A 9,826-nucleotide genomic window follows, 5' to 3' on the forward strand; every position below is an offset into this window, starting at 1 on the left:
TAGCATCCAGAAACCACCCATTCAGGCCAACAATTTTGAGCTCAAGCCACAGCTAATATCATTGGTGGAAAATCATTGTTCCTTTGGAGGAAGTGCTAATGAAGACCCAAACCAACATCTCACAAAATTCCTGAGAATTTGTGACACTGTGAAGTCCAATGGAGTCCAGGAAGATGCCTATAAACTGCTTTTGTTCCCATTTTCACTTAGGGACAAAGCAGCTAAGTGGCTGGAATCATTCCCAAGGGGGAGTCTAACCACATGGGATGAGGTGGAAGGCAAGTTTCTGGCACGTTTCTACCCTCCACAAAAGGTCAATAGGCTTCGATCTGAGGTCCAGACTTTTAGACAACAAGATGGTGAAACTCTCTACGAGGCATGGGAGAGATTCAAGGACTTGACAAGGAAATGCCCACCAAACATGTTCCATGATTGGGTGCAATTGCACATCTTCTATGATGGGCTCTCTTATGAATCAAGGAAGGCTGTAGACCATTCATCAGGAGGTTCATTGAACAAGAAAAAGACTGTGGAAGAAGCCATTGAAGTGATCGAGACAGTGGCTGAGAATGAGTACTATTATGCATCAGAAAGGCACAACACTAAGGGAGTCATGGAGCTGAACCATGTTGATACAATTCTAGCCCAAAACAAGGTGTTTGCCAAACAACTAGCAGAGCTTACCAGGCAATTAGAAACAAAGCAAGTGGCTGCAATACACACACAAGATCAAGAGGAAGTAGGCATTGAAGGAGGTGATTGGGATGAGGTTAACTATGTGGGAAACCAACAAAGGCAATCATATGATCCACACTCCAACACTTACAACCCAGGCTGGAGAAACCACCCAAACTTTGGGTGGGGAAACCAACAAACCCAACCACAAAACCACAAACCTTACAACCACAACCAACAAAACAATTCCACATACCAAAACTCCAACCAAAGATCATACCAAGCCACACAAAACACTTACCCCCAATCATCATATCATGGCCAAAATAATCAACATACCCAACCTAATCCGAACCAACAATTTCAAGATCAATTAAACCGGATGGAAGGAATGATGGCAACCATGAGCCAAGACATAATTGAATTGAAGAGCTTCAGGGATGATGTGAGAACTACCTTAAGAAACCATGGTGAAAAACTCAAAAGGTTGGAATCTCAAGTAGGAGAGCTATCTCAACAGGCACCCAAATCAACTGCAGTGTTCCCTAGTGACACAGAAAAGAATCCTAAGGGGGAACAAAAGAGAGTAAGATGGGAAGAGTGCAAGGCCATCACCATATTGAAGGAAGTCTCAGAAGAAGGAGGAATCAGGTCCTCACAGCATGAACCAGAAATCTTGAAAGAAGATGTGGAAGAAGTTAAGCAGGAAGGTGGAACTGAGCAAGCCAAGGATCTGCAAAAAGGCATGATGGAAGTATACCAACCAAAAGCACCATTTCCTGAGAGGTTAGGAGGAGGTGAAAAAAGGAAAACCTATTCAAGGTTTCTAGAGACATTTAATTCTCTGCATGTCAATATTCCCTTTCTTGAGATTCTTCATCAAATGCCCACACACATCAAGTATTTAAAGGAATTGTTAAGCAAGAAAAGAGTTTTGAAGGGAGGACAAACGGTAACAATGAACAAAGAATGCAGTGCTCTCATCAAGAAGGACACACTCTCTAAGAAAACGGACCCAGGAAGTTTTCATATCCCTTGCATCATAGGGGAAACAAAAATTGACAGAGGATTCTGTGATCTAGGAGCTAGCATAAATGTGATGCCTCTAACTCTTATGAAGAGGCTACAACTGAACGAGGTGAGATCCACTGATGTAATCATACAACTGGCTGACAAAACTCAGAAGCAAGCTGAAGGGGTAGTTGAAAATGTGCTGGTGAAAGTGGGAGATTATTATTTCCCCACAGACTTTGTCATTGTGGACATGGAGGAAAGCTATTTACACCCTATCATTCTGGGCAGACCATTTCTAGCCACTACTAGAGCACTCATAGATGTAGAACAAGGAGAGCTAATTCTGAGAATACATGATGAACAGCTCATTTTCAAAGTCTTCAAACCTGCATCTGAGCCTGAACCAGAATCTGAAAAGCCTAAAGATGATAGTAGCCATCCGTGTTTGGAGGAAAGTAATCCAGCAGCTGAGACTCTAAAACAGTCATTGGAAGGCAAACAAGAGTTGCAAGAGTTAGAGCCACAAGAATCAGTGGAAACAGATCAGAAGGATCCTCCTGACATAAAGGTCAATGAAGAAATCCTCAAGAGAAAGGGAAGAGTGATAGGGAGATTGCCAAGAGGATGGAGAAACAAGAAAATTCCCACTGAAGGTTTTTCTCCGGGAGATAAAGTGGTCTCAAGTCATTATCTGCCAATCCCACCTGGCCTCAAGACCATTCCTTCCCAGCTCCCTCAAGTGTTCACAATCAAGAAAGTTCTTTCTATGGAACATTTAGAGGTCATGAATGAATCAAGAGGGGACGTTTTCATAGTGAGAGGAGAGGACGTCAAGCACTACAATCCACCCTAGCAAGGGACAACCGTCAAGCTAGTGACGTTAAAGAAGCGCTTCATGGGAGGCAACCCATGTTTTTAGTATCCTTAATCTTTAGTGCTTTGCTTTACATCTAATAAAGTATGGTTTCTTATGCATGAACTTGAATCCTCAGGACAACTATTGATTAAGTGCACTAAACCGTGCATGTAAATTACAATTGGTCTCTAAGTTTGGTGTGCCTGATGGCACTCCCAAATCTTACTCAAATTGAATTCCATCTTTCATTCAAGGTGCACAACCAAACATTAAGTTTGGTGTTCTTTTTGAACACAGTTTATGAAAAGCAAGAAGTTCCTCTGGATTTCAAAATTCATGACAAGTATACCATTCATATGTTTTAATGCTTTAGTTTCAATTACTTAGGGTAGTCACTTTGTTTAGAATCAAAGAGCCAAGGTGACTATGATTTATTAGAAATATGCACACTCATTAAGGACAACCAATATGGATGTCATGTCATCAGGAGACTTAACCAAAAACTAAGTTTGGTGTCCAAATAATAAGTGTGCATACATGTAGAAGTCACGGCTATAAGCTCATAAAGACAAGCATTGATTTACATGTGCAAATACTATTCATAATTCACATGGACCGAAAAATGATAGCAAATTTGTTTGTTTGTGCAGGTACAAAAGAAAAGACAAAAATGGAGGAAAAAGACAAAGGGAGGTACGTGCTTAGTCAAAAAGAAAATTCATAAAGCTTTGAAACTAACACATGGGAAAAGGAAGTTCTGCAAGAAAAGAAAGCTACATGTACAACCTAATGCATCCAGAATACTTCCAAGAAAATGAAAAGCCAATCGTCCTTATCTACAATTCATATATTTACCATCAAGCCACCCTTCACAAACCACCCTAGCCGTTCATTTTTCACTCATGGGCACTATAAAGAACCACTTGGGGAACGAGTCCCACACCATCAATCCTCCTTCATACACTTTTTCCTTCATCATAGCATAACCATCTCTTGCCGAAAACAATCTCACCACACCTCCAACAACACTTCTTGCTTCACCTTGTCAACTTTAGTTGTCACTTACCAAAACTAAAAAAAAAAAAACCAATGGCAGCTTCATCTAGCCACAAAAGAAGAAAAGACAAGCAGCCAATGGAGGAAAACAGGGGATTCGATGCATGGAGATACAGATCAGTGTTCCATGAGATTCAAGCCGAATGGATGAGACCTAAAACGGTACTAGCTGAGGTCCCCTTTGAACTTGAAAAGGATGAGTTCCCAGGTGTTTGGGAAAAGATCAAAAAGAGGAAGTGGGAGCTCCTAACTAAGCCAATCACTAGAATCAACATCAACTTGGTGAAGGAGTTTTATGCAAATGCAGTAAGGGAGGATCAAACCAAGAACCCCACATACAAAAGCTATGTGAGAGGGGTGGAAGTTGACTTCAGTCCCAAAGCAATCATGAAAACTCTTGGCCTGAAAAACATACATTTCAGCCAAGCAAGTTATGAAGAAAGGATGAGAGGAGAACCTGACTATACAACTATTGCTGAAGACCTTTGTGCCATCAGAGCTGAATGGGTGAGAAAAACAAGAGGGGCTCCAAGAGTCTTGAGAAGGGGAGACCTAACACCTGAAGCTAAAGGGTGGTATGCAATAGTTAGGAGATCCATCCTACCCACTGCAAACTCTTCAGAAATAGTCCCTAAAAGAGCCATCTTGCTACATTGCATTATGGTTGGAGGAGAGATCAAAGTTCATAAACTCATTGCTGAACAGATACAAGAGTTTAGTGAGAAAAGTGACCCTGAATCCTGGCTTCATTTCCCTAGCACCATCATTAGACTATGCATCGATGCCCAAGTACCACTTGAGGATGAAAGACCTAATTGGCTATATCCTGGGCTGGCCATAACTGCACACAGAATGACTCTTGGCCCAACTCCTCCAAGACATACAAGAAGAAGAAATGAAGAAGGGCAACAAGTGGAAGCCGAGCAAGAAGCAGAACAAGAAAGACAGGAAGGAGAAGACAGAGAAGAAGAGCAAGAAGAGCAAGCAACTCCTGAAAGAAGACAACGAATTCCCAGAGACCCCATGGATATGAGCAGAATGCAGGAAATCATGGAAGGAATGTCTCAACAATACATGAGGTCTCAGGAAAGACAAGAAGACTTTCATCTAAAAATGATGGATATGCAAAGGAACTTTGAATCAAGATTCTTTGATCTGCAAAGGGAACAAAATCTACACTTACAGGAATCCTTCAGCCACATATGCCAACACCAAGATGCCAATGTCTTGGCAATCAAGGAAGCCACCACTTTACAGAATGCAAGATACTCAGTCCAAGCTGACTACAACATCAGTTCGCAAATCAAGCTTAACTACATAGGGGAACATCTACACAAGATGGACCCAGCATTCCCAGCTTATGATGAGTATTTCAAAGGGAGGAAAGAAGGAGAAATAAACAAGGCAATGATCCTTGAAAAAGGAGTGGAAGAAACGATGAAAAAGGCTGGATTCTGGAAAAAGCTCATAAGAAAAGACAAAGGAAGCACAAGTGGTCAAAAAGAGGCAGGAAGCAAGAAGAAGCAGGATCCCAAGAATTAAGAAGAACCAAGCAATAAATAAGAGGTGGTCTCGTTCCTTAATAATCAAATGATAATTGGTGAATTGTCTTTATGAACGTGTTTTCATCATAAGTCATTTAAGTGTTAGGAGGAGTCCCTTTTTTATGAGTCGTTTTTTTTTAGTATGTGTGTTTGTTAAGTGCTTTGAATAAAGTGAATGCCTAGATGTTTGGATATAACTTCACCTTCTTAAACAAGTGCCTGCCATGCTTGTTCTGTTTCAAAAATAAAAGAAAAGTTTGAACAAAAGTAACTTGGCTAAATTAGTGACAAATCAAGTAGAATTAAGTGGTGGTATGCATGCTTGATTGTTTAGTCACATCACTAAAATTAGAGTGTAGAATTATCATTTTTTATGTAGAAGTAAAAATTGTCTATGGATCTTGATGAATAAATGTCTTTGGCCATGAAAAAGAAAGAAAAAGGAAAAGAAAAAGCCACGGAAAAAGGCAACCAAAAAGCAAAAAAATTGAGAAAATAAGCTAGGCACCAATGGTTTGAACTTCTGAGACAAATGCCTGTGGTGTTTATGTATTAAGGATATGCTTGGATGAATAGGTTCTGAGGAGTGTTTCAACACTTGGTAACTTGGGTTAACTAACCCGGGATTATCAACCAAAAGTCCATTATCAAGAGCAACCTAAATACAAAACATTTAGTCACACAAAGAGGTGCTGGGCACCAATGTCTCAAGAAGAAATGTGAACTAAAATGCCTAAAGTGGATATGTGTAGTGCACTGTTAAGAAAAAGAAAATGCCAAAGGCTTGTGCAACACATGACACTAAGCAAACAAGGAGCAAAAGAAGCTCCAAGAAAAAGAAAAGAAAAACAAAAAAGAGAAAAGTGCCAAAGACATAAGAATAACAGGAGTCCATAGCAATTTTTGATGGATGCAATGAAAAAGTGATAATCCTACCTGATAAGTATGAAAAAGTGATGCTGCAACTTTCTGCATAAAACCCTTCTGATGAACTTCAAATGCTTGCTAATATAGCCAATGTAATTACTTTCTGTTCATACTTTCTTCTCAAATAACTCAGGACTTGCTTAGGGACAAGCAAGTATTAAGTTTGGTGTTGTGATGCCAAGGCATCATAGGCTAGTTTCACTAGCATTTTTCTGTTAGTTTTAGTTGTTTTATGCATTTTCTTGAGCTTAAAGTAACCAAAAATGGTTAAATGAAGAACAAAGTAATGAACCATCCAAACAATATGATTTTGATGCAAATTCCATGAGTTTTAGTTGTATTACTTAAATGCTATGAATGAAAGATTTCTCATGAAATTTTGCAAGACTTTGATGCAATTGTTTGGATGATTTCAGGGAAGAAGAGGCTAAGCAAGGAAGCAACAAAATCAATAAAGGAAGCTTGAATATCACATGTGGAGTTTAAGTTCCAGTTTAAGCCTAAACTGGAGCTTAAACGCCAAAATCATGAAGGATAAGAAATGCTGGGATTGAAGTTTGACCTCCAGTTTGACCTCAAACTGGAGGTTAAACGCCAGAATGAAAAGCCTCACTTAAGGAGCATTCCACGTTTAACCTCCAGTTTGACCTCAAACTGGAGGTTAAACGCCAGAATGAGTATGCCACCCAGGGAGGAGTTCCACGTTTAACCTCCAGTTTGACCTCAAACTGGAGGTTAAACGCCAGAACCAGGAAGAGTACCAGGGGCCATTCCACGTTTAAGCTCCAGTTTGACTCAAACTGGAGCTTAAACGTGTTCGATAGTTTTTTTCACTCCAGGGTTGCTCTCTCCATCTCCACGTTTAACCTCCAGTTTGACCCCAAACTGGAGGTTAAACGTGTTCGACACCTCCAGGGCCACCATTCCAAGCTTCCACGTTTAACCTCCAGTTTGACCTCAAACTGGAGGTTAAACGTGTTCGACCTCCAGTATGCCTCCACCCTTTTCCACGTTTAACCTCCAGTTTGACCTCAAACTGGAGGTTAAACGTGTTCGACCTCCAGGGCTGCCCTTCCTATCTCCACGTTTAAGCTTCAGTTTAACCTTAAACTGAAGCTTAAACGTGTTCGACTACATGACTCTCCAGGGCTACCTTCTTCCATTTCCACGTTTAAGCTTCAGTTTAACCTTAACTGAAGCTTAAACGTGCTTCTACAAATGGCCTCACTGGAAGTGTCTGGCGTTTAAGTTGCAGTTTAAGCTTAAACTACAACTTAAACGCCACTCTTGAAAAGGGTTTCTGGGCCAAAATATTGTGATTTAAGTTAGTCTTTGAGCACAATTATTAACTTAAACTTACTTTGGTATGAAACCCAATTGAATATCATGGTTTATGGGATTGGGCCTGAAGGATTGATGAGTTTGAAATCTCAATTTATTGAGTCATGTGTCATTATTTGATTATCACTAAGTTGGCTCAATAAATGTTACAGGATCTGGATCAACAACCTCATCAAGATTATGGATCATAAACCCAAGGCAAAAGGAAAGCAAGGAGAGGCCTCAAAGCCCAAGAAGCACAACTGAAGCTCAATAAAGAAAGTGTATAAATAGGATAGAAGTTAAGTTAGAGAGGACTTTTACTTTCACTTTTAGCCAGTTTTCCTTTCTTGTAATTGAATTCAGAGCTATGACTCACTAAACCCCCTTTCATTGGGTTAGGGAGCTCTATTGTAATTCAATGAATCAATAATAGTTTATCTTCTTCTTCAATCTTTTCTCTTGAATTTTGTTAGAAAGCTTCTCGATCTAATTCCATTGAGTAGTTGTCTTGGGAAAGAAACTACTCATACTTGGAATCCTTCGGAGCCTTGGGAAAGGAATGGAGGATTCATGCTAGAGAAGCTTTCTCACAGTGGATTGGATTGGGGTTTGGATGGATATTGTGACATGTAATCCTACCAAATTGTGGTTCATGAAATTGTGTGGTATAATCAGTGATCAAGCATCATCTCTTCTTATGAACATTTAAACCAAGGGATTGGGAATTTGTTTGTTTTTAGAGAGCATTGGTGAGCCAAGGAATTGGATCCAATCATATAAGATTGCCAAGCAAAATTCAATGAATGCATTGGTTGAGGAAGAGATTTACATGTTTTGATTCGGAGATTTCAATATCTCCTAAACCCAATGAATTCCCCATTTCTGATTTCCACTTTCTCTTTACATTCTGCAATTCAATTCTTGCAATCATCCCCATTCCCATTTAATTTCAGCAATTTACATTCTGCTCTTTAATTCATGCAATTTAAGATTCAGCCATTTAATTTTCTTGTCATTTACTTTTCCCGCCAATTTTACATTCCGCAATTCTCATCTCAAATCTTGATTCCGCTCAACTAGAACACACTTCTAATCCGAATTGCTCACTCAACCAATCCTTGTGGGATTCGACCTCACTCTATTGTGAGTTTTTACTTGACGACGATAACCGGTGCACTTGCCGGAAGGAATTTTGCCGATCGTGCAATTTCCTAAATCGTAGCATAACACGTTTATGCGCATCAAGAAGTGAGGAGAAAGCAAGCAAAGTGGGAGAACTCATGAAGAAATGAAGGAACCGTAAAGCTGTCAAGCCTGACCTCTTTGCACTCAAATGACCATAACTTGAGCTACAGAGGTCCAAATGAGGCGGTTCTAATTGCATTGGAAAGCTAACATCCGGGGCTTCGAAATGATATAAAATTTGTCATATGTTACTTCGCGCTCAGGCCGGGCAGGGCCATGTACGCGTGCGCGCCGATTCTACCCGTGGGTCCACTTTAATGAAATCGCCCCCAGCGATTTTGCAGCTCATTTTGGGCCCAATCTAACCCATTTCTGATGCTATTGAACTCAAGGATTGAAGGGAGAATGAACCAAGTAGTCATAGTTTAGTTTTCATCATGTTTTACTTTTCTTGCTATTGGTAGTTGGTAGATTTTATTATTCTTGCACATTTACTATGCTTTCCTTTATGCCTTCCAAGTATTTGATAGAATGCTTGGAAGGATGTTAGAGTAGATTTTGAGCATTCTTGGCTTGGAAAGAGTAATTGGGCAATCTTGAGTCATGAAAACCCAACTTATGTTGGTGATCTAGAGTTGTTAGCTAATATTGTTTCCATTGACGCTAATCTTTTGCTAATTTAATTAGTGAGTTGATTAGGACTTTTGGAATATTGTTTCCATTGACGCTAATCTTTTGCTAACTAAATTAGTGAGTTGATTAGGACTTTTGGATTGAGATTAGCTAGTCTTGTTAGACTTTCTCTCATGGAAGATAATATGATACCTTCTTCCAATGTTGGAGATGACGTAATAAGATAAATTCTTGTTATTATTGTAGTATGATTGATTAGTCTTGTTTGACTTTCTCCCTATTTGTTGGAGTTGACTAAATAAGATGAATTGATCATTGCATGACTAGGATAGAAAGCCTATGATCTCAATTCTTGCCATGAATGTCTCTCTTTATTACTTGCTTTCTTTAATTGCTCTCTTTACTTTTCTTGCACATTTATTTTCTTGCCCTCTTATCAACAAAACTCCTTGATCCCCGTAGCCAATAATTGAGCACTTCATTGCAATTCCTTGTGAGACGACCCGGAGTCTTAATACTTCGGTTAATTCTTATTGGGGATTGTTATTTGTGACAACCAAAATTTTTGCATGAAAGGATTCTGATTGGTTTGGAAACTATACTTCACAACAGA

At 39.6% G+C, this 9,826-nt stretch overlaps 1 non-coding gene across 1 annotated transcript; it reads right to left on the minus strand.

Annotated features, from left to right (window-relative positions):
- Positions 1-319: 319 nt before the first annotated feature.
- Positions 320-423, minus strand: LOC112739787 (small nucleolar RNA R71). Its single transcript, XR_003170726.1, has one exon. It is a non-coding gene; the product is annotated as a small nucleolar RNA R71 (small nucleolar RNA).
- Between the last annotated feature and the right edge of the window lie 9,403 nt (positions 424-9,826).

Source organism: Arachis hypogaea, chromosome 13, assembly GCF_003086295.3.
Source record: "Arachis hypogaea cultivar Tifrunner chromosome 13, arahy.Tifrunner.gnm2.J5K5, whole genome shotgun sequence".
Lineage (NCBI taxonomy): Eukaryota > Viridiplantae > Streptophyta > Magnoliopsida > Fabales > Fabaceae > Arachis > Arachis hypogaea.